Source organism: Somniosus microcephalus, chromosome 5 (assembly GCF_052327205.1).
Source record: "Somniosus microcephalus isolate GS21.2 chromosome 5, FLI_Smic_1.0, whole genome shotgun sequence".
In the NCBI taxonomy this organism is placed as follows: domain Eukaryota; kingdom Metazoa; phylum Chordata; class Chondrichthyes; order Squaliformes; family Somniosidae; genus Somniosus; species Somniosus microcephalus.
In genome coordinates, this window is record NC_140991.1 from 284,870,830 (window position 1) to 284,896,651 (window position 25,822).

The 25,822-nt window shown below is 43.8% G+C and overlaps 1 protein-coding gene and 1 long non-coding RNA gene across 8 annotated transcripts in view; one reads left to right on the top strand and one right to left on the bottom strand.

Annotated features, from left to right (window-relative positions):
* LOC147117789 (solute carrier family 12 member 7-like) overlaps positions 1–25,822 on the top strand; it is a 257,428-nt gene that overhangs the window by 22,377 nt on the left and 209,229 nt on the right. The gene's annotated exons all lie outside the window — the stretch shown is intronic.
* On the bottom strand, positions 799–24,588 carry LOC147117790 (uncharacterized). The gene is made up of 2 exons (XR_015078533.1): positions 18,870–24,588; positions 799–1,803 (listed from the first exon to the last, which is right to left on the bottom strand). It is a non-coding gene; the product is annotated as an uncharacterized LOC147117790 (long non-coding RNA).

Here is a 25,822-nt window from a genome sequence, read left to right on the forward strand (position 1 = left end):
AATTTGCATTGTGCAGTCTGAGCATGTGTAGTGAACCTAATTTCCCAGGATGTATCATTACATCAGCTGTACCAATGAATAGTTTTCTTCTTGGCATCTTGTTTCTGCTCAAGTTATTTTTCAAAATTGTTTGAGGAAACGCGATGCCCACATCCCGAGAATGGGGGGAACAATTTTGAGGACAATAATAAAGGTATTAATTACTATAAATATGCTGTTTGTTCCAAATACTGTTCATTTACCTGTTTTGTTGGTTGGTTTATCACCTACTGAGAGACCGTGATCAGATGGTGGCATGTGCTGCATTCACAATGACAAAAGACCCCTGGATCTTTTTTATTCGTTCATGGGATGTGGGCGTCGCTGGCAAGGCCACCATTTATTGCCCATCCCTAATTGCCCTCGAGAAGGTGATGGTGAGCCGCCTTTCTTGAACCGTAGAGGGCAGTTAAGAGTCAACCACATTGCTGTGGGTCTGGAGTCACATATAGGCCAGACAGGGTAAGGATGGCAGATTTCCTTCCCTATTATCTGAACCAGGTGGGTTTTTACGACAATCCGGTAGTTTCATGGTCACCATTACTGATGCTAGTTTTTAAATTCCAGATTTATTTAAATTCCCCAACTACCTGTGGTGGGATTTGAACTCGCGTCTCCTATCATTAGTCCAGGCCTCTGGATTACTAGTCCAGTAACATAACCACTATGCTACTGTACCTGCCACTGACTACATTTATCAAGATATTAGGTCAATAAAGGCACACATTAGTTTGTAATGGAAGGAAAGTTCAATTATGGTGGTAGTTGAAGATGCTGATCCTTTTTATAAAAAAAATTCTGTGTACAAACCCAAAAATGCAGTGGGAGAACTGTGATGGCGTTCATACTCTCGAGGTTAAAAATACCTCTGTCAGTACTTTATCTTTTATTTTAGGATGTAATAAACAATATACATCTTTCGGTTTTCATTCTGTCCAGGTCATGGATTTTTAAAAATTCATTGACCTCTGCTGGGCAAATACTAATTACCGTGTTTTTCTTTTTTTTCAATCTTGTTGAATGTTCATGTTCAAGGTAGTTGAGCACTAACCTGTTGCACAATAGATGTTATCTCGGCTGTGCTCACTGTTTCACATAAATGAAGGCTTTGTGTGATCTTTTTTATTTGCTCATGGGATGTGGGTGATGCTGGCAAAGCTTCATTTGTTTCCCTAAAGAAGGGAATGGTGGGCTTTCTCCTTGAAATGCTGCAGTCCCTGTGGTGACTGTATTCTTATGGGAATTTTTTTTCTTTTATTCATGAGATATGGGCATCGATGGCAAGGCCGAGAGTTATTGCCCATCCCTACTCGCCGCCTTGAACCGCTGCAGTCTGTGTGGCTAATGGTGTTCCCACAGTGCTGTTGGGTAGGAAGTTCCAGGATTTTGACCCAGCGTCGATGAACGAACGGCGATCTATTTCCAAGTTGCGATGGCCATGTGCCTCTTGGAGGTGATGGTGTTCCCATGCGCCTGCTGCCTTTGTCCTTCTTGGTGGTGGTGGTCACACATTTGGGAGGTGCTGTCGAAGAAGCTTTAGGGAGTTGCTGCAGTTTCTCCTGTAGATAGTACATACTGTAGCCAGTGGTAGAGGGTGTGGTTGTTTCAGGTGGTGGTTGGGCTGCTGACCAATTCCAGGTTATTGACACAGTGATCAGCAATCTGTTTCCATGTTGGGATGGTGTGTGACATGGCGGGGAAGATAAGAGTTCCATGATGTTGCTGCTCCGATCCTTAAAGAATAGTTCCCGGACCAGGGCGGTGCTGTCAAAGTAAGCTTAGTGAATTAGAGTCATAGTCGTAGAGTCATACAGCACAGAAAGAGGCCCTTCGGCCCATCGCGTCCGCGCCGGCCATCAAGCCCTGTCTATTCTAATCCCATTTTCCAGCACTTGGTCCGTAGCCTTGTATGCTATGGTGTTTCAAGTGCTCATCTAAATGCTTCTTGAATGTTGTGAGGGTTCCTGTCTCTACCACCCTTTTTCAGGCAGTGAGTTCTAGATTCCAACCACTCTCTGGGAAAGAGTTTTTCCTCGAATCCCCTCTAAACCTCCTGCCCCTTATCTCGAAACTATGCCCCCTGGTTATTGACCCCTCTACTAAGGGGAAAAGTTCCCTTCTATCTACCCTATCTATGCCCTCATAATTTTGTACACCTCAATCAGGTTCCCCCTCAGCCTTCTCTGCTCTAAGGAAAACAACCCCAGCCTGTCCAGTCTCTTCATAGCTGAAGCGCTCCAGCCCAGGTAACATTCTGGTGAATCTCCTCTGCACCCTCTCCAATGCAATCACATCCTTCCTATAGTGTGGCGATCAGAACTGCACACAGTATTACAGCTGTGGCCTAACTAGCGTTTTGTACAGCTCCATCATAACCTCCCTGCTCTTGCCTTCATTAGCCGAGGCATAGAATATAAGTATTCCATATGCCTTTTTAACCAACTTATCTACCTGTCCTGCTGCCTTCAGGGATCTATGTACATGCACACCAAGGTCCCTCTGATCCTCTGTCCTTCCTAGCATCCTACCATTCATTGTGTATTCCCTTGCCTTGTTAGTCCTCCCAAAATGCATCACCTCACTTTTCAGGGTTAAATTCCATTTGCCACTGTTAGGCCTATCTAACCAACCCACCTATATCGTTCTGTAGCCTGAGGCTTTCCTCCTCGCTATTTACCACTCCACCAATTTTTGTGTCATCTGCGAACTTACTGACCATACCTCCTACATTCATATCTAAATCATTAATGTACACTACAAACAGCAAAGGACCCAGCACCGATCCCTGCGGTACACCACTGGACACAGGCTTCCAGTCACAAAAACAACCTTTGACCATCACCCTCTGCCTCCTGCCACTAAGCCAATTTTGGATCCAATGTGCCAAATTGCCCTTTATCCCATGGGCTCTTACCTTCTTGACCAGTCTCCCATGCGGGACTTTGTCAAAAGCCTTACTGAAGTCCATGTAAACTACGTCAACTGCACTACCCCCATCCACACACCTAGTCACCCCCTCTCAAAATTCAATCAAATTGGTTAGACATGATCTCCCCCTGACAAAGCCATGTTGACTATCCTTGATTAATCCTTACCTCTCCAAGTGGAGACTAATTCTGCCCCTCAGAATTTTTTCCAATAATTTCCCTACTACTGATAGGCTCACTGGCCTGTAATTCCCTGGTTTATCCCTACTACCCTTCTTGAATAATGGTACTACGTTAGCTGTCCTCCAGTCCTCTGGCACCTCCCCTGTGGCCAGAGAGGTTCTGAAAATTTGTGTCAGAGCCCCTGCAATCTCCTCTCTTGCCTCACACAGCAGCCTGGGATACATCTTGTCTGGGCCTGGGGATTTATCTACTTTTATGCCCGCTAAAACCGCTAGTACCTCCTCCCCCTCGATACTAATTTGTTCAAGTATATCACAATCCCCCTGTCTGATTTCTATGCCTACATCGTCCTTCTCCATAGTGAACACAGATGCAAAATATTTAAAAACTCACCTACATCTTCCGGCTCTACACACAGATTGCCACTTTGGTCCCTAATGGGCCCTACTCTTTCCCTGGTTATCCTCTTGCCCTTAATATACTTAAAACATCTTAGGATTTTCCTTTATTTTGCCTGCAGTGTTTTTTCATGCCCCCTCTTCGCTCTCCTAATTTCTTAAGTACCCCCTGCACTTTCTATACTCCTCTAGGGCTTCCACTGTTTTTAGTCCTTTGTATCTGCCAAAAGCCTCCCTTTTTTTCCTAATCCATTCTTGTATATCCCTTGACATCCAGGGTTCCCTGGGCTTGTTGATCCTACCCTTGACCTTTACGGGAACATGTTGGCGTTGTACTCTCTTTCCTTTCTGAAAGACTCCCACTGCTCTGATGTGGATTTTCCTACAAGTAGTCCACTTTGGCCAGATCCTGCCTTATCATATTAAAATCGGCCTTCCCTCAATTTAGAACCTTTATTTCTGGTCCATCTTTGTCCTTTTCCATGACTACCTTAAATCTCACCGAATTATGGTCACTGTCAGGCACATTGTCGATCATACATATCGCAGCTGCAATGCACCAGTGGGGGAGGGGATGGATGTTGAGCGGCGTTTTCTACTGTTAAGTTAGAATTGCTTCACAAAAAATGAAATCAGACTGGCTGATTCATTTTATGTCACTTGCATCTATAGCCACATATGTTCTTCTATGCTGTAATCTTATGTTTATATTTCCTAAGTTAACTGTTATTCTGTAATTTTTGCTACCGGTTTCTCCACCTGGTTCTGATGCCCTCACAGGGGGAATGCCAGGAATACAACCTGCTCCCAGTCCCAGCTGGTGCACCTGCCACCAGCTGATGGTGGTGCCTCTGGTCACCCAGGGGTGCTACTCCCCTCCCATACTGAGAGACACCACAATCTCCACTCTGTGCCTCTCCACTCCATGGCTCAGATTGGGAACCGAGTGCAATCTCACTCAAGCCTACGTGTGCTCAGCAACACATTGTCACCCTCAGAAACTAACCATTTTCAAAACCAGATCGGATTAGAGTGATATTTGAGAAGTGGGAGATGTATTGATGCTACAGGATAGGTGGTCGTATCTGACTTCTGATGAAGAGGAGGACATGAGCAAATATAAAGTGGCTCCTCACGGGGACAGAGAATGGGGTGAATTTTGTCTTTACCAATCTATCAGTCGGGCACATTGCCTGCCCATTTGTAGAGAAAACACTTTTTTCAATTCCTGTTTTGAAATCCATGGAAATGAAAATTGGATGGGTTCTATAATGGGCGGGCAGGCCATCTTTAACTTTTGCTGCCTAGGTGGTGAATTTGAAAATTGCCTACAGTGAGCCTGAGGATGAGTTTCCTTCCAATATTCTAGATAATACTTGTGTGAGAATCCCCTTTTTTTGGGACCCCCTATTATTCCAAATGATTTCACGTTGACCCGTATTGGTAGCCGTGATTAAAACTTTATTCAGCAGAAGCAGAGTCAATACAATTACTGTATCTTAAGCAGCAGTTTACAAGGTATAATGAAGAGTTATGCCTTGGATAAGAGTTGTCTGTGCTCTCTGGCTCGTGCCCCAGGCCCGTATCCATGTCCGACTGTCTCCCCAAATTCGCTGAAGTCGACTCAAATCTTCTACCCTTAAGCACTACTGAAGTTCCCTTCTTATACCATTATTTTCAATTCAAACCTATGGAGCTTCCCTGGACCTATCACTAGCTGACGCTCAACCTTCCTTTCCTTCTCCATAGGGTGTCTCATGTCACCTGACTTTGCCTAGTCCTTTCCTCTTGTATTTTTCCGCAGCAGTTAAACTATTTTCAAGAATTATAGTTCTGCACGTAGGCTTCTGCCCTATCTGTCTGCTTTGCTCTCTTATCAGTCTAGTTTCTATAGATGAGCAGTTCCCAGCCCGACCTGCGTCCTGTTATTCTCAAACCATTACAACTCCTGTCTTTTCAAAGTCTGCTGCAATGCTCTTTCAATGTGCTGTTGTTCAGTTATATGTATATTGTGATAAATGTTTGCTCTTTATTTTGTTAGTTAAGCTAACTCATTTTCCCATCTGCCTTTTCGCTAAACTGGTTACTTTGCCTTGTAAGCTAATTATGATTGTCTGCATATGTGTCTATAAAGAAAGTACATTAATAAACAAATTAATAAGCAGAAACACTATAATCTTACACTTGGTAGACGAGTATTGGGAAAGGCCTGGAAGCAGGTTGGCTGTCCTGCATTAATTCTCTACTTTATGGCCCTTGGCAGCATTATCCACAAACATGCAGCCAGTTTCCATGCTGATGACCTGCCAACTCCATGTCTCTTTGCCATCACTGTTGGTTACAAGGTTGTTACTGAGCATCTTCTCCGACATAAAGTCCTGAATCAGTCAAAACTTCCTAAACCTCAGTGGTGGCAAAAGTGGCCCTTGCCACCACTGAGGTTACAGTAGCCTGGCAAGAACTCCACCAAGCTCCCTGGTTGATTGCTCAGGCTGAGTCCAGTGGTGGGCCCCTCTGCATTCTCTTTGATCTATAGCTGAACTTTCAACACCACATCTGGGCAATCCCCAAGATTCATTCTTCCATCTAGGAACATCAACTAATTGCAGCTCTCTCTCTTTTCTCTTCTGCTTATTCATACCTTTTTGTCAACTTGAGAATTGGTTTCCCGAATGATGTTCTTGTCCGACTCCCTGCCTCCATTTTATCAGACTTCAGCTAATCCTGAGCTCTGTAGCCTTGCGTTCTTTTCACACAAAGTTCGCACAATTCAGAATTAATCTGTGGATTTCAGTGAGCAAGTGGTACAGCTTTTGATGAGAAGACCTATAAGTGTAGCATGTTCAGAAGGAACGGGTGACTTTGAACCTATGGTTTGCAAAGCTTTCCACCGCTGGAGGTTTTCCTTGTCTGGGTCTGTTGTAGATTAATTGATTGCTATAATTAGTCAACAACTCCATTATTGCTGTATCATGCAACTACCAGGATGGTAGATGGACTGTGCTGTTTTAAGTCTAGCAGTTCATAAATGCCTATTGACTTCTTTGTTCCGCCCAAGCTCCACTGGCTCCCTCTGCCTTAGCAAATCGGCGTTCTCCTTCTCGCTACTTCACATTGCTCCATGGTTGTGCTGCACCCTGTTTGGGGAATCTATTCCAGCAGTACGTCCCACTCGACGCATTATGTTTCTGTACCCTTCCCATCCACTTCCTCACTGGAAGCCAACCCTTCAGCTATTCTGCACCTACCTTCTACAACTCTCTTGCAAAACTGCTTTGAAATGCTCTCTCTCTCCCTGCTTCTAGGAACCTCCTAAAACCTATCCTCCTTCTCGTGTCTGTGGTTCAATCTTCTTTCCTTTCCTGCTTAATTATATAGAATGTACAGCACAGAAACAGGCCATTCAGTCCAACTGGGCCATGCTGGTGTTTATGCTCCACACAAGCCTCCTCCCTCCCCTCTTTATCTAATCCTATCCGAATAACCTTTTATTCTTTTTTTCCCCTCATGTACTTATCTAGCTTCCCCTTAAATGCAGCTATGCTATTGGCCTCAACTGCTCCAAGTGGTAGCAAGTCCACATTTTAACCACTCTCTGGGTAAAGAAGTTTCTCTTGAATTCCCTATTGGATTTATTAGTGACTGTTTTGTACTTGTGGCCCCTAGATTTGATCTCCCCCACAGGTGGAAAGATTCTTCTCTACGTCTACCCTATCAAACCCTTTCATAATCTTAAAGACCTCCAACAGGTCACCCCTTAGCCTTCTCTTTTCTAGAGAAAAGAGGCTCAGCTTGTTCAATCTTTCCTGATGGGTATAACCGCTCAGTTCTGGTATCATCCTTGTCATTTTTTTTTACATCTTCTCCAATGCTTCTACAGTATATCTGCTTTTATAATATGGAGGCCAGAACTGTGCATGTCCATGTCTTTCCCCTTGTGGAGTGATCTTATATGGTTTTTCATGTAAAGGGCTCTATTTAAATGTTGTGTGGCTTGTAACACAAGGGACCGTAGAGAAATGGGTGTAAAAATGGCATTTTGTTTATATATAAATAAAAAAGACCTGTCTTTTGGCAAAATTTCCTGTGGCAACAGGACAAAAAATGTGCACACTTGGCACAGATTCGTACAGGCCTTATTTTGTTATCTGCTCGATAGGTTAATCTGTGTTTGAAGGGCTTTGTTAAATTTTATCGTGGGAAGAAATGAACAAAAAAGAAGCGGGCTAGCACATGGTATTGTCCTAAAGGTGCACAGGTGGTGTGCTTCCCTGTTACACGGGGCTCAATCTTCCTGAAAGTCGACCTGAGTAACCAGCAATTCATGCGAGTGTGGGCGGGAGATGTGTTCCAGCTGTAATCTTTTAATGGGAACCCTGAGTGTTTGTCATTTCTCCCTTAAGCAAGATGTGGGGTGTATTTCATGGTTGAATGAATGACTTGTGCACAAAACCAATATAAGACTTGCTCTAGGTGTATCTCTACAAATAAGTGTGTGTGTTATTTCTGGTATTCAGCATCATATGGGAGATGATGTGTATATAACTTGCATGCCCTGTTAAGCCAGCAGGAAGTGAAATGTGTTGTGACTAGTCTGAAATTCATGCCCAAATGTTACTAGCTAGAGATGTAGTTTCATGCCACATGTGTAATGTAATCCCTATACAGATACAATACTTGTAGGATTTTTGTAATTTATAGTACAGATTTGTGTTTCTAGATGTTCACATTTTTGGCCTTTTGGTGAATGCTGCCCCACTTGAGTTGGTGGTTTTAAGGTGTTAGCCATGGCTCAGTGGTTGCACTCTCGCCTCCGAGTCAGAAGGTCGTGGATTGAAGTCCCACTCCAGAGACGTGAGCACAAAATCGAGGCTGACTCTCCAGTACAGTACTGAGGGAGCACTGTACTGTCAGAGGTGCCGTATTACAGATGAGACGTTAAACCGAGGCCCTAAATTGAGTCGCCCCACGTCACACAAACCCCAAAGGGCAAGTAGGCAGTCAATTTTCTCAAGATTGATCACTAAGAGCTATATGAGAATAGGGATAACTTGCAGGAGCCTACTTCTCATAACAAAGAGGTACTGCACCCTGGTGATCCATGATTATTCGTTACAAAACTACTAATAAATCTAATTGAAAACACCGACGCAAAAGATAAACTATTTGCGGCAATGTAATACAAGTTCTTAAAGCCAGCACAGTTACATTTTTGTTTAATGCATACTTTCTAAGTTTAATCACCCTACTTTTATAGGGCTGAAATTGTGCTGATTAGAATTACTGATATATTTAATAAAGTTTATCTGAATTCACTCAAGGTGCAGTATTGTTGACTCGCATGACTATGCTTGCATTCTTTAAAAATAACTTTACCTGGGAGGGGTGGAAAATTATGTCTCCACTAACTACATGCAAGCAAGTTCATGAATTATTTGAAGTCTATATCTACAATGGTTTGCAGAATGTACATAAAGAATAATGACTATTTCCTCTGTAAAAGGATAGTCAGATTATGGGGAGATTGAAGAATAAGTTCTGCTTTTCGTACAGCTCGGTGAGCTACCCATGGACACCGAGGGCAATTGCAGTACTCTAATGAGATCAACTGACTCGGAATTAAACTAAGACCTGCCTGGTTTGTATGCCTGTTACTCCATTGCCTTAAGGCACTGAGCCATTGGAAGAGCTTGTTTCTTGCCATGTTTTAACTATTTACTTGTTTCAGTTTTCCATTGGCACTACTGTGTATGACTGCAATTGAATGTCACTCTTGCCTCCTGTTGCACCAACCTGTGTGTACTGAGTGATTTTTATAGAGCAGAGAAGGCCTCGGTTCAATTCTTGCTCTGTTATTTTAGTTGATCCTAGCCAGTATGGACCGTAGCGGTGCCAGGTTTGCTTGTTTCCACTGAGATGAAAACTTATCCAGGGTTCCTGCTGCTGATTACTACTGGTGATCGCTGCTGGAAAGGGTGCCTTGTGAGGATATCGGGTGAGCACAAGGTCAGGCTTAGCTGGGACAGTCCCAACTATTGAATAATATTCACTATCTCGGCTCCCGTGTGAAGAACGATCACTTGGGCAAGGTACCAGAGGACTGCTGGAGCCAATAGAATCATAGCTCTGGAAGAGTTGGCACGTTCAGGAGTGGTGGAGAGGGAGCAGAACTTGAATACTTTGGACTTTATACCAGGGACAGCATTAAGGGACATGTGGGATAGGTATGGTAGAGCACTGGCCAGATTTCAACAATGAAGAAGAGGTGGGATTGGGTCCATTGTCATAGTAACGTACAGATGGGACACTTCCACGTCCCACCTGTACATTTTGCTTGTGGCTTCCTCCTAAGTGAGAATGGCAGATACCATGTTAGTCAAACAGAATAAAACCATCCTGTAATACAACCCAGGTGTTTCTGGTTTGGCAATGATAAAAATACTTGATATCCATGCAAAAAAGAGACTTACCCTATCGAGCTGGGCTGGAATCAAATCCATGGCCCAGAAGTAGATGAATTACTTTAGACTTTGCTGTACCAACCAATCCAGCTACAGTTTGCTTCACTAATGCTTCAACATTGCTTTCTTTGTACAGCTGCAATCACTGAATTTAACACTCGCCTATCTTTGTTTTTACTAAAGCCCATTATCTTTAGCACTTTTTAAAATCTGGGTGTAGTTTAAACACCTACCAGCTACTGTGACCTTTGGTCCTTTTTTTAAAAAAAAACCTTTTAGTAGCAATAGCTACTCCCCAATAAATCATCCTTATTTAAATAATGCTTATGCTAATAATTTTGTGTAAATAAAAAAAAAAAAAAAAATCTATCCGCTGCCTCCGTGATTACATCCACTGCTTTGTCCGTCACTGAACCGTACAAGACGAGAGGGAGGGAGAAGCTATTTCAACACTACTTTAATCTCAAGAAAGGAATGATTTCTGAGTTAATTCACTGCATACAAATGTATCGACTGTTGAGTAAGCAGTATGACCTGCCTCTTCCAAATATTGCACCAACATCACCACTGCATTTTGCTTCTAGTGTGTAATTGTGAGGGGGAATTAGGTCCATGTGGCATGTATCACTTAGCTTTCAGGAGTATGTCCAGGGAGGTCTGTTCAACGACTCTGTTATTGTGCAATGACCGATTTTTATATTTTTAGGACCACTTCATAGCTGTAGAGCAGTCCAGAAGGTGTTGGCAAAGATTGATTGTAGCTGGAACAAGTGAACATTTTGAGCTCAGATTGGTTTGACTGTTAGCAATCATCACTATCGTGCTGGATGACAGAGTGTTTCTGGTAAGATTGTTACTGGGATAGGTGTATGGAGGAGTGAACTTGCAAGCACTCTATAGAATCATTGTCAGTTCTAGTTGATAAAGTAAATTTAATTCAGTGTAAAAACTGATTCACAAATCCATCCCTCGGGTCTGTTTTCTCTTCCATCTTTTATGTAGCAAAGTCATAAGTTGCTTGTATCATTTGTATGAAGACCAGATTGGTCTTTAACCATAGAATCATACAGCACAAAAGGAGGCAAATCGGCCCATCGTGCCTGTTCCGGCTCTTTGAAGGAGCTAACCAATTAGTCCCACTCACCTGCTCTTTCCCTATAGCCCTGCAAATATTTCCTTTTCAAGTATACTTCCAATTCCCTTTTGAAAGTTACTATTAAATCTGCTTCCACCACCCTTTCAGGCAGTACAAAATTTGTCTTCTCGTCGCCTTTCTGGTTCTTTTGCCAATTACCTTAAATCTATGTCCTCTGGCTACTGACCCTCCTGTCAATGGAAACAGTTTCTCCTTATTTACTTGATCAAAACATGCCATAATTGTGAACACTTTTTAAAAATTAAATCTCTCCATAACTTCCTCTGCTCTAAAGAGAACAATCCTAGCTTCTCTAGTCTCTCCACATAACTGAAATCCCTCATCCCTGGTGCCATTCTAGTAAATCTCTGCCGAACTCTCTCCAAGGCCTTGACATCCTTCATAAAGTGCGGTGCCCAGAATTGGACACACTGCTCCTGCTGAGGCCTGAAGGTTTAGCATAACTTCCTTGCATTGATTGAATTGACAGCATTGTTCCTTTTTGAGCAAAAAGAACTTTTGTTCTGTTGTGAAGATCTAACAAGGATGTGCAAATTGTTTCTCACAAGATAGGCTGGAGATTTGCCTTTTATATTTGTGATACCTATTTCATTTGACGAGCTAGCTGGCCGTATGTATGATGTGGTGTTGTTTATCTGGAACCTCTGCATGGACTGAACACAACTGTTGACAACTAAGCGCTTGAAGTAGGTGTTCAAAACAGAATGGGAGTTCTTTTGAAAGCAGTTGTCAGAACTGAGCAAGTGTTCAGAGAAATGAGCTCAACCTGAAGATGTACAAGGACTAAAGTAGGAGAGTGAAAAGAGCTAAAACTGCTGTTTTAAAGAGTCTTTTAAATAACCATCTGCATTATGTTGTGTGCAGTATTGTATAGTACTTTGTGTCTGCTAATTTAAAAATGTTTAAATATTTATTTGTTAACTAATATGTTGGTGGCTTCAGTCTGTGAACGTGTTCTGTGTAGTATACTGACATTTTTTAAAGAGAATTTGGTAGCATGTTGTGCTTCTGGATTTTATTGGCCATTTTTCCACAAAGGATTTGGGGGGGGAAGATGAGCAAAATATATTCATACAAGTTCTTAATTTAAAAAAACATTTAGACAAAAAGTGGTTAATGTGCTAAACATAGTTCGTGCCAGAAACAAATAAGCAATTGTTGGCTTGTCTGGGTAATCCATAAACAACCCATACCCATTGTGTTGGAAAATCCATTGATCCCTGTCTATCTGTGAACAAAGGGAGTTAAAGCGGAGAAATTGGGACATGGAGATGGGATTTTTGAAACTGGAAGGCTGCGGGGGGCAGTTAGTTTTGTGAAGGAAAAGCTGCGAGGAGTTTCACTTGAGGTGAAGAAGTTAGAAATGTTTATTTCTATATTATACGACGGTAAATTGTATGGAATGAATGGTGAGTCCGATCAGAAGGCTATGCTGTATGTTCACCGGACTGAAATAAAGCAGCTTAACGATTTATATCGGGCCTCATCTCACCAAGTGTTTGCTCGGTCCACCTTTGCAGAAATTGAAGACTTACTTGTGCGAAGTACACCAATATCTGGTTCAGGTTGCAAGCAACGTTCCCTCTAGGCTGTGCACGTGCGTGGCCGCGCAGTAATCTGCAAGGAACCGCACAGGCCGCTCGCAAGCACGGTGGCATAGTGGTTAGCACTGTTGCCTCACAGCGCCAGGGACCCGGGTTCGAATCTGGCCTCGGGTGACTGTCTGTGTGGAGTTTGCACATTCTCCCCGTGTTTGCGTGGGTTTTCTCCGGGTGCTCCGGTTTCCTCCCACAGTCCAAAGATGTGCAGGTTAGGTTGATTGGCTATGATAAAAAATTGACCCTTAGTGTTAGGGGGATTAAATACGTGGGGTTACGGGGATAGGGTGGGATATGTGTTGGTGTAGGGGTTACAGGGATTGGGAGGGATATGTGTCGATGCAGGCTCGATGGGCCAAAATGGCCTCTATCTGTACTGTGAGGTTTCTGTGATTTCTGAAATACTGCGCATGTGCAGAAATTTAAAGGGACTGCGCATTGAAATAAACAGGCCGCGCACAACAAAGGCCATTTAGAGGGAACATTGGTTGCAAGGGTGGTGAAATTGCTACAATGTCAGGTCACGCTATGGTATAAGCAGACACGGGTCAGTATGAATCAACTCTAGCAAAATGTAATACGCTCAGACAGTTTGTGGAACTGATTTGCACCACTATACCCAAGAACATATCTACGATGGACCTGAATTGGTAACCGTTGTACGAGCCCACGTTAAACCCAGTAAAAGGATTACAGGTACTTTAGGTGGGGTAATCCTTGGCCCCTCGGGTACCTCTGCAGGATAAAGTATAGAAGAGTTAGCTTCAGATTGTAGGGAGCAAGGCCCCTACTGGAACTGTTGGAGGAAGAAAGCCGTTCTTTTAAAAAATACAAAACTGTAACGCTTCATTTCCTGTTGGAATCCACAGCTAATTTATGGGTCGAACGGGTGTACTGATCGACAGGTTGCAGTTCTCCAGTCCTAGATCGGTATGACGTTCTTAACCCTTGGACTGTCAGCAGCAAGGGATCCTGTTCTTCCTTGGTTGGCCAGTTTAAGATTTCAGCTTGGGCACATGGTGTGCTGACAAAGTCCCTTTTTAATATTATAGTTAACTACCTGAGCAGCTATTACCGTTGTATTAATGTTAGATTACTGAAATAATTACAGCAAAATTTAAAGTTAACAATTTTACTGCTGCTCTTTTCACTTCCTCCTATTCTCTCTCTCTCTTTGTTCTGTGTTTCTTGCTCCTTTCATCCCTGTTCTTGTTTTTATTACCCTGAAAAGGGGTTCCCATTTTTTCTCTTATGGAGGCCTGGAAAGACTCGGTGTCAACACAAACATAGAATGCGGTTACATTGTACAAACAACTCTTGGAATTTTCCACATGTGGAGAGGATATTTGGAGAAACGGGGTCAGATGAGTTCAGTGCCACACTAGTCTGTCTTATCTTTGTCTATAATTCAAACTTGGCATCAGCATCCCAGAAAGTCTAATGAGATGTTTTGTCTGCAAGATAATGGCTCTGCTCTGTAAACTTGAGCTCCTCCAAAACTCTGATGCCCACTCACCAAGTTCCGTTCGCCCATTACTCCTGTGCTCCTGACCTACATTGGGTCCCACTCCAGCAATGCCTCCATTTTATAATTCTCATCCTTGTGTTCAAATCCCTCCATGGCCTCACCCCTCCATATCTCTGTAACCTCCTCCAGCCCTACAACCCTCCAAGATCTGTGCACGCCTCCAGTTCTGGCCTTTTGCACACCCCTGATTTTCATTGTTCCACCATTAGTGGACATACATTCAGTTGCCTAGGCCCTAAGCTCTGGAATTCCCTCCCTAAACCTCTCTCCTCCCTCCCTCCCCCCCCCCCCCCCCCCTCTCTCCTTTTAGACGCTCCTTAAAACCTGTCCCTTTGACCAAGCTTTTGGTCACCTGTTCTAGTATCTCATTATGTGGCCCAAGGTCAAATTTTGTTTGATAATGCTCCTGTGAAGCGCCATGGGACATTTTACTATGTAAATGCAAGATGTTGTTGCTGCTATTTCTCGCTTTGGAGTTCTGTCAGCGTAAGAATGTGCAGCGATGTAATTGTGACTATTGGGTTTTAGAAGGGCATTGTTGCTCTTTTAGGGCATTTCTATTTTTGGAAAGTAAAGCACTGAGGGGTGAAATAGTTCTTGAGCGGGTAGCATAAAGCGGTGATGGTTAATCAACAACTTGCCCGTTTCCAATGGGGGGGGGCGGGGGAAATATTGGGTAGGATGTAAAACGGGCTCTCTTTGCTATCCGTTTTGCATTACTGGCCAAGACCAATTTCATCCCCCACTGGTTGTGGTCTAGCCTCTTTCAGATGAGACGCTAAACCGAGGCGCATCTGCCCCCTCGAGTGGAGGTCAAAGATTCCATGCTACTATTTCGAAACCGAGCAGGGGAGTTCTCCTTGTGTTCTGGCCGAACCAGCATCACTAATGCAGATTATCTGGTTGTTATCACATTGCTATTTGTGGGACATTATCTACTCCATTACAACAGTGACTACACTTCAAAAGTACTTCACTGGCTGAGAAGCGCTTTGGGACGTCGTGAAGGGAGATATATAAATGCGACTTGTTTCTTTATTTGGGAAAACTATTTTGAGCAGTCCTCTTAACCACTAGAAATGTTAACTCTGCAGTTGGTGGAATGCCCCCTCTGCTCCTAAAAGGTACTTGTGCAGGGGTACAGTTCCATGTGTGCTGGCAACTCCCAGATGCCTTGCCTGAGGGCTAGTCTGCATGGATGAGGCTGAGTATCAAAAAGCCATTCAGAAACAAACTTAATCCTGTTGATTGCTGAACGCACACAAAACTTCCAACGGAAAACCCTGGAGATACTCAGCAGGTCAGGCAGCACCTTTTGAGAAAACAGGAGCCTATTGATGTTTCAGGAATGAAACCTTTCCTCAGAGTAAAGATTTTATACCTGAAACATCAGCTGTCTCCTGCTTTTTCAGATTTCCTGCACCTGCGGTGTTTGCTTTTTGTTCGTTAAAATTTCTGACTTGGCTTGTTTTTAGATGGCAACTGGAAGTGGGAATCTTGGCTGCTTTTTTATTTAAAAAAAACACGCCCCACCTCCACCTCATAGTCCAGCGGTGCTGAGGCCAATTATCGTGCCCCTACCATCATGGGGATTGATCCTGGGACCTTTCTGGTCTGTACGGTTCATTCCTGCATCATTTACACACTCAGCTATTGAACTAGCAGCGTGGCTTTTCCTTTTGTGGAGGCCAAACACTTTGCAGAGAGCCGCTCAGTGCCATCTCATCATGGATGATACAATCATATTGCAAACCGCTTTCCACTATTCATCATGCCTGTTTTAGATCACTTGCAATTTATACATGATTTCCGGGAGAGTCATTCTGAATTGGCGTAGGGGCTGGTCCGTAAACCATCAGTGTTTTTAGTTTAATTGCGGTGCATTACATTATGTCCAACTACAACAACAACAACTTGCATTTATACAGTGCCTTTAACGTTGTGAAATGTCCCAAGGCACTTCACCGAGGCATCGAGCCTCATAAGATATTGGGACAGGTGGTAGGTTTTAAGGAAAGTCGTAAAGGAGGATATTGGGACAGGTGGTAGGTTTTAAGGAAAGTTGTAAAGGAGGCGAGAGAGGTGCAGAGGCGGTGAGGTTTAGCGAAGCAATTCCAGAGCTTGGGGCCTAGACCGCTGAAGGCCCGGCTGCCAATGGAGGAGGCGAAGGAAATCGGGGATGCACAAGTGGCCAGAATTGGAGGAATGCAGATATCTCGGAGAGTTGGAGGGCGGAGCTTGCAGAGCTCGGGAGGGATGCGGCTATGGAGGGATTTGAACACCAGGATGAGCATTTGAAATTTGAGGCGTTGCTGGACTGGGAGCCAACGTAGGTCAGCGTGCACAGGGGTGACGGGTGAACGGGACTTGGTCCCAGTTAGGGTACGGGCAGCAGCGCTTTGGATTATTGAGTTTATTTTTATTTGAACTATTGAGTTTAGAATGCTAATACGATATTCATTAAAAAGTGCATCTTAAAGCATTTTGTATAAATGCGAGGCTTATCTTGCAACATTTTTATAAGAAGATTTAAATGGAAAAAAAAATCTGAGTGCAGCTTTTAAAATCTGACTTTAATTTTTTTTAAGCAAATCCCCTTAAGGGATGGACTGCTCTGATCGTTGGCATTTCTAGAACTGTAATTGCTTCTTTGCCACGGAAACAAATGACAACTCTGTTTGTTTGGGTTTATGTCCCATTTTTTATTGTATTATGGCTGTGCTGTTGGTGGCATGTCTGGTTTTTAATTGGCATAACCGTAGCAACGCTACTGTCTCTGTGGGATTCACGAACCATTGCAGGTATTTTAAATTGTTGGCTGCATTTATTGCCCATTTCTAGCTACCCTTGGATGGTGGTGGGGCCACTTCAGAGGACGTTAGAAGTCGACCACATATTGTGGGCTGGAGATGCATGGAGGCCAGACTTGGTAAGGGTCGGCAGTTTTCCTTCCCTTGAAGGACATGGTGAACCAGTTGGGTTTTTATGACAATCCAGCAGATTTTCATGGGTCGCTTTTCTGGTACCTGTTGGCAAATTACTAGAATATAATTCAATTTCACAACTTGCCATGGTGCGATTTGACCTCTGGTTTGCGAGTCCAGTCAGTGCCACAAACACGAGGTACCCACATCGGGAAGATCTGCAGCCAGGAAACTGGACTTTTAAACAATTGCATTTGTAGAATCTGCTACGTGCACTGCTGTATTTGTTGATTGTTGCTGTGGCATCTGCAAGGTGACTGGGGTGGGCCCATCACATGGGGAGCCACAGCATGCTGCAGAGGCGCCTCAAATTGCAAGTGAAAGGGGGCATCAGTAAAGGGAAAGAAAGGACTTCGATTTATATAGCACCTTTCACAACATCAGTGTCCCAATGTGCTATACAGCCAAGTACTTTTTGAAGTGTAGTTACTGTGTAATGTAGGAAACGAGGCGGTCAAACTGTGCGTAGAAAGCTCTCTCAAACAGCAATGTGATAATGGCTGGATTATCTGTTTTTAATGAGAAGTAAACGTTGAAAAGGAGCTGTCATTCTCCTGCAGTTCATTTTACAGAAGGAGGCAATCTGCTGGATTGTCATTAAAACCCGACTGGGTCACCAATTGTCCTGCAAGGGAAGGAAAACTGCCAACCCTTAGCAAGTCTGCCTCCATGTGACTCCAGTCCCACAATATGTGGTTGATTGCTAATGTCTCCTTATGTTGATGGCCAAAGTTGTTTAATCAAGATATCCATTATATTTAAACAACTCCTGGCGTGTTCCTATCATTCTTAAAAACGAAAGTGCCAAAATCAACGAACCAAATGGCTGATTGTTTGAACTCCTTTAACAAAAGCAAAAAATACAATTTACAACATAATGTTTACATTAAAAAAAAATTGAAAAGGGATACATTGCCAAGCTTGCCATTAAACTCCTGCCTATTTTCCAATAGATAAAACAACTTTTGCCCACATAGGGCTCTCCTCTATTTTGGGCATCTGGGTTGTCTTCTGCTACACTCCTTTAGCTTGAAATCTCCCTCGATCACAGCGAGTGATTCAGGAGTTACAGTCCCACTGTATCCTGCAACCTGGTCCCAAGCTTTGATGCCAAATACAGAATAGTGCAGACGCTGTGGTTTGATTGCTATTCTGTAACCGGTTTTTGTGGTGGCCAATTTCCTATAGGCCCTGCTGCAATCGCCAATTATTGTAAGTGGTTTTGCCCCGCCCGTAGCGAGCACGCAAACCCCCTCACTACAAGTTCTGGACGATAGGGATTACTGAGGACAGATTGGAACATGGACAGCGTTTTCGGGCTCACCCATAGTGTTTATTAAGGTTGACAAAACCACTCCTCTCTCATAAAGTACGAACGGTGTGAACACAACAGTACAGTTTAAAACAGTACTACCCTGACTTGTCCAACAAGCCCCTGCCGTGCTGACTTCCCACGGCCTAAAAACACCCTCCCGTGAACTAAACTATCACAGGACCCTTCCAATGCTAAACCCCCTCTGGTTTGGTAGGAACATACAGGCACCCCCTCACACAGCTAAGTGATCTTGTGGGTGTGTAGGCTTGGCAATACTCACCTAAATTGCCTCATGATCTTGCTTGTAGCTTCCTCCAGTCTGTCTCAGCTACCTGGTTCCGTACCGGCCTTGCGGCATGCGAGTCCCAGTCTGAGTCGAAGCCCGTCTCGATTGGAAGAGCAAGGCTCAGCTCTTCTTGACGTTCAGCTGTGTGAAGGACAGGGGAGAGAGAGAGAGAGAGAGAGAGATCCAAACAGCTCTCTGATATACAGTACCCCTCCAATACACACTGTCTGTGGTTTTAATGGACACATGGCCTCAGGGAAATGGTTTCCAGGCCTCCTCCCAGGTTTGGATGGTTTAGATCTCGTTTCGATCTCCCAGCCGATTAACGTAACGAGCTCATCTTCTCCAGAAACAATGAGTCGCCAGCCTCATTATTCATGACTTGGGAGTGGGCCTCTCGGACCATTGTTCCCAAGGACAGTCCGTTGCCATACGAATGCAACCTGGTTACGTCAGCCACCTTCAGCTTGAGTGGTTTTCCACTGCTTTCCCCCCCCCACCACCCAAACAGCCTGCCCAGTTTTTAATAAGGGTATATGTTCATAATCTAAAAAATCCATGAAGTCTGCGCTGACGGCTACACTCCCATGAAATATGTTCCAGTTTCTAATCAAAACTGGTCATTTACCAACCCCCCAGAAGAAGCAAATGGATGCAAACCAGACAAAATAGTCCACATTGAATGTCACGGTAGGCAGGATCTCATTGTGAATTTGGCTGCTCCCTTCAGTCCATGCCTCTTCCTGATTTTCTCCAAGTCCCTCTTGCTCTGTTCAGTGTGTAGGAACCACAATGATCGAAAAGTAAAAAAACGTATGCTAATAAATTTTAGAAGGAACAAACTTTCACTTGTAATTGACTTTTTGGGTACGTTTGAAAGGAATTGATTGCAGGCATATGCCAGATGTCACAATGTTTGAGATACAGGAGCACACTTCAAGGTATTGTCCCAAGTGTGCCAAGCTTCCCCCTTTTTATAATGTGGAGCACCATTGCTCCATTTAATGCTTGTATTAGAAAGAAAAACTTGCCTTTTATATAGCAGCTTTCATGACATTGAGACGTCCCAAAGTGCTTTACAGCCAGTGAAGCTTTGTTGAAGTGGAGTCACTGTTGTAATGTAGGGAAATGTGGCTGCCAATTTTTGCACAGCAAGGTCCCACAAAGAGCAATGAGATAATGACCAGATAAGCAGTTTTAATGATGTTAGTTGAGGGATAAATATTGGCCAGGACACCGGGGATAACTCCCTTGCTCTTCATCCAAGTAGTGCCATGGGATCTTTTACGTCCACCTGAGAGGGCAGACAGAGTCACAGTTCGACGTCTCATCTGAAAGACGGCACCTCCGACAGTGCAGCACTCCCTCAGCACTGCACTAGTGTCAGCCTAGATTATGTGCTCGGGTCTCTGGAGTGAGACTTGAACTCACAACCTTTTGACTCGGAGGCAAGATAGCTGCCACTGAGCCATGGCTGACACCCAAAAAGTATAAAGTACATTGTGCGTTTCATGAGAATGCATATCTTTTGATTTACAGTGATCAATGTCACTGAAACACTGTTACTATTAACATTTTGTAACGACAAACATTATCTGTATGTTTTCTGGACTGTGTTGCTCTGGTTGTGTGAAAGGTACATATTTGGCCGGAGATGAGAGAAGAGGAAAGAACCTGTTTTTCCTGAATGTGGCAATTTCAAAAACGAGGTTTATTAAACTTTTGTAAGCCAAAAATGAAAAGCTGCTGAAGAACGTAAAGCAATTTATTGTCTGCTGCAAGACTTGTACAAATTTAATTAGTGTACTGTTTGAAGTGTTTTTAACCAGGGATCCCTCCTGGCATTCTCTAATACCCCCTTTTGTCTTCGTGAAAAGGAGCTGAATTATGCTATTAATCCAGCTCTCCTTTGCCACTATAAATGTGCCAACTTTTGTTTTAACTGAGTCATCAGAAACTCCTCTGGGAGGCGGGATTCCAGAAATCAGAGGTGCAAACACTAATCCCTTCCTTGACTTTTGCACCACTATGAACGGTAATGGGAACAAAGCCAAAGGTAGCAGTGACTGAAGTAACATGATTGTCAGCAGTCTGACTGGCTTTCAGCTTCCCTTCCTCGTACTGTTGGTATGGGGTTCTGCTTATGCTTACAGTGTGGCTATGCTATTATTTTTTTTTCTGTACTTGCTCTAAATATTTCAGCTTCTGAATTTCAAATTCCTCTCATAGGTGAGTCTTAACTCTCTACAGCTCTATTTAAGCTACAATTTTATAATTCATTTTTATATTGATATTATTGTAGCTGATCTATTCTAATCTTAACCAACTACAGGAGTTATATGTTCTAATGAGTCTCTTAATGGTTTTGGTACAAGGAAGAAAGTTGACCAGAACATTGGGAGATCTCTCTCTCTCTCTCTCTCTCTCTCTCTCTCTCTCCCCCTATACTCTTCAACTTGCCATGGGACTTTGAACAGGCAGCGAGAGCCTTGATTTAATGGCCCGGATTTTGCTTTCAGAATAACAGTGAGGCTATCGGCGCTCACCATTATGGAGTACATAGGACAGCAGCTTCCGGAGTCCACACGTGCGCAGTTAAATGTGGAAATCCGGAAGTTGCTGTCCAATTTGCCCTGCCCTGCCACAAGCTTCGCTACATCGGTACCTTGTCAAAAAACTCAGCATTGAAATCCATGTAAGGGCGTGAAGTTGCTGTACTTGCCCACTAGTTACTCACTAAACATGCCAGAAAAAGTCAAGACTGGTGCATTCATGTGTAAGTGAATTTTTAATGGCATGGTAAGTCTTAATTACTGCCAAGCAACCTCTCTGGCACTGAAAATGTAATTTTACAAGTCTCATTCCTTCAGAATTTAATTATTGTTGGAGATTTTAAAAATAAATTATAATTTTTCTACTTTATCTTTGTCTCTCTAAATCCCATCTTTCTTTCCCTCATTTTATTTTGCTTTCTGTACGTGATTTAACAATGAAATAAATATTCTAATTATACTTCCTTGTTTAGACTCTACATGCCTCAGTGAGGATTCTTCAATCTGATTGGTTGACGAGCCACACTGTTGCTTGTCCAGCTGTCACACAAAACAGATCCCCTGTGGAGGGCGCTGCGCTGGCAAGGATCTCTAAATACCGTAAGCCACTCAAACGCCAGTGATTAGCCTGTCGGCAGCTGACCGTAAAATCCAGGCCAATGTCTCATCCAAAGGATGGTGCCACTGACGATGCAGTGCTCCACTGACCAATCATTGTATGTACAGTGCTTTGGCACGTTTGAGAGATGCAATTCAGTGCTGTTTAAAACACGTTCGTTCTTCTGTCAAGAGGGTAGGCAGGGCTTGTTTCTGTGACTTCTGCCAATGTTCTGCGGTGTCAGCCTAGCTTGTGGTCAAGCCCATAATGAGACTTGAACCACAACCTTCTGACTCAAAGGTGAGTGTTTTATGTCCACCTGAGAGGGCAAACCGTGTCATCTGAAAGACTGCACTTCCAATAGTGCAGCGCTCCCTCAATACTTATCTCTAACTTTCTATCCTATCCCCAGCCAGATAATGGCCCGTAATTTGCAGTCAGTGGCAAAGCAAAGGTGTTTACTGCTGGCCCAGACGTACGCTTCGCACAAAGATCTCGCGATCTCTGTGGCGAGCAGTTCGGGTTTTCCGATGCGTAATTGAAACCAACGCAAGTTAATGGGGATTCCCAGTCTAAGCAGCCAATCAAACCGCAGAATTCTGACAGACCATGAAACAGGAAGTGAGTAAGCTCCTTTTGATTCTAACTTTTTTTTAAATGTTCGAGAGAAGGTTCACTAGGCTGATTCCTGGGAATACAGGGTTGACGAATGACAAAAGGTTGAGCAGGTTGGACCTATACTCATTGAAGTTTAGAAGAATGAGATGTGATCTTATTGAAACATAGGATTCTGAGGGGGATTGACAGGGTGGATGTTGAGGGGATGTTTTCCCCCAGTGGAATAAGGGGTCAGAATAAGGGGTCGCCCATTTAAGACGGAGATGAGGAGGAATTTCTTCTCTGAGGGTTGTGAATCTTTGGAATTCTCAACCGCAGAGAGCTGTGGAGGCGGAGTCGTTGAATATATTCAAGACGGAGATTGACAGACATTTGAACTACGAGGGAGTCGAGGGGCACGAGAAGAGAACGGGAAAGTGGTGTTGAGGCCAAGATTGGATCAGCCATGATCTCATTGAATGGCGGAGCAGGCTCGAGGGGCCGATTGGCCTACTCCTGTTTCTTATGAGAGTGCAAAACAAAGATTGGGGCTCTCACACAGGGAAAAGGCAGACCTGAAAAACATATGAATAAACTTAAAAAATGACAATTTTAGTTTGCTCCTTTTTTAATTTTTATTAAAATGGATAAATTTGACATTCCACAAAATTAAAATTAGTTTTTCAGGGCCTTAAGCTTTGTTTAGCAGTCACTACACTGTTAAAACCCTAGTTACACCTAATCCAAAAGGGTCTAATTTTTAATGGGGTATTTAACAGCGTAATTACCGCGGAAGAGCTGAAGTTTTCGTCCGTTTCCATGATATGACGGATTGCCGGCTCTGTTGGGAAGGGTGACACAGCACAGCCTGTGGAGGAACTGTGAATGACAGACTGCAACTTCAGGGTTTGCATGTAAGGCTGTGCATACTAACTCTTCCAGTCAGTTTCAAAGGTGAAATCATGGCGAACGCTGCCAGTTTGCCGTCATCAGGACCACAAATTCGGGGCCATTGTGTGTTTTTACTGAAAGTAACAAACTGGCCATCATCCAACTGGTTTTGCCAGATGTCTGTCTACATATACATCATTCTGGGGGAGGAGAGGAACTTCTAATCTTTAATTAATGTATTAATCCTATAATATTAAGTAAATTCCACACCTGGCATCCAGCGAGACTCAAGTAAACTTGCTTGAACGTGTAGATGAAGTGAAGATATTTTCCCTGTGATTCATGTTTAAGCTCAAACAATTTCTGTGGATAACTTCAGATGTTTCATCTTGTACCAAAAAGTATGAAAGAGAAAACAATTTTTTAAACCTTGGTCACCTTCCAAAAGGCAGGAGGCAGGAATTGACGAACTGCTGCCATTCTACAGAAAAGTTGCTCAGCAGTTTGCCTCTAGTTGAGCCCAAGGTGTACTCCGGTTCTTTGGTGAAATTTTCTTCTGTTGCCTCGCCTGTGCTGGTGAGTGGTGGTCGGATAACTTTGCGGTGGTCCATTCTCCAGCACCTCTCCCGGCTGGCCATTCTTCATGCATTGCCCCGCTGACGCCTACATTTCACTGTGGCAAGCATCGGGGGACTAGTTCAATGCTGCCCTCATCTGACGTGTGCACCTGGCTGAGATTGGGCTCAATCCATTGGCACTGACCAGGTACTGGAACTGGGAGCTGGACGGCTCTGTCCTGCACCACACGATGCGTTTGTGAGCGGAGAGGTTTGGCGTGCTCGCAGGACAAAGTATAAAACATCACAAACATAAAAACAGAGAAAAATAGGAGCAGGAGTTGGGCATTCGGCCCTTCGAGCCGGCTCCGCCATTCAATATGATCATGGCTGATCCTCTATCTCAATACCATATTCCCGCTCTCTCCCCATACCCCTTGATGCACAGAAGAATGACCACTGTCTGAAAGAGAAAGATACAAACATGTCATAGTCATAGTGTTATACAGCACAGAAAGTGGCCTGTCGGCCCATCATGTCCGCGCCGGCCATCAAGCTCTGTCTATTCTAATCCCATTTTCCAGCACTTGGTCCATAGCCTTGTATGCTGTGGCGTTTCAAGTGCTCATTGAAATACTTCTTGAATGTTGAGGGTTCCTGCCTCTACCACCCTTTCAGGCAGTGAGTTCCAGATTCCAATCACCCTCTGGGTGAAAAAGATTTTCCTCAAATCCCCTGTAAACCTCCTGCCCCTTACCTTGAAACTATGCCCCCTGGTTATTGACCCCTCTAATAAGGGGAAAAGTTCCTTTCTATCTATGTGAAGAGAAAGGTGAGAAAAGACCATTGGGACTGTTGAAGCTCGTCCAGTCCATTAGACAGTGCAACCTCATAACTGGAGTAGACCATTCAGTCTCTCTCTCGAGCCGGTTCTGCTATTCAATTAGATCATGGCTGATCTTTATCTTAACTCCATCTAGCCACCTTGGTTCCGTAACCCTTAATGCCCTTATCTAACAAAAACCTATCTCCTGTTTGGAAATTTTCAATTGACTTGGCCTCGCCATTATCAACAACAACTTGTATTTATATAGCGCCTTTAATGTAGCAGAACATCCCAAGACGCTTCACTGGAATATTATATGACAAAAAAAAATTGACACCGAGCTACATAAGGAGAAATTAGGGCAGATGACCAAAAGCTTGGTCAAAGAGGTAGGTTTTAGAGAGCGTCTTAAAGGAGGAAAGAGAGGTAATGAGGCGGAGAGGTTTAGGCAGGGAATTCCAGAGCTTAGGGCCTAGGCAACAAGACACGGCCACCAGTGGTTGAGCGATTATACTCGGGGATGCTAAAGAGGGCAGAATTTGAGGAGGCAGATATCTCTTTTGGGGGGGGGGGGGGGGGTTGCTGGTGCGGTTGATGGAGATTAGAGATATGGAGGGATTTGAAAACACACATGAGAATTTTGAAATCGAGGTTTTGAAACCGGGACTTGGTTCGAGTTAGGACACGGGCAGCCGAGCTTTGGATGACCAAGTTTACGTAGGGTAGAATGTGGGAGGCCAGCCAGGAGTGCATTGGAATAGTCAAGTCTAGAGGTAACAAAGGTGTCATCCGCTTTTTGGGGAAGAGAGTTGCAGATTTCCGCTACCCTTTGTGTGAAGAAGTGCTTTCTGACAACACCGCTGAATGACCTAGCTCTAATTTTAAGGTTATGCCCCCTTGTTCTGGACTCCCCACCACCCTCATTC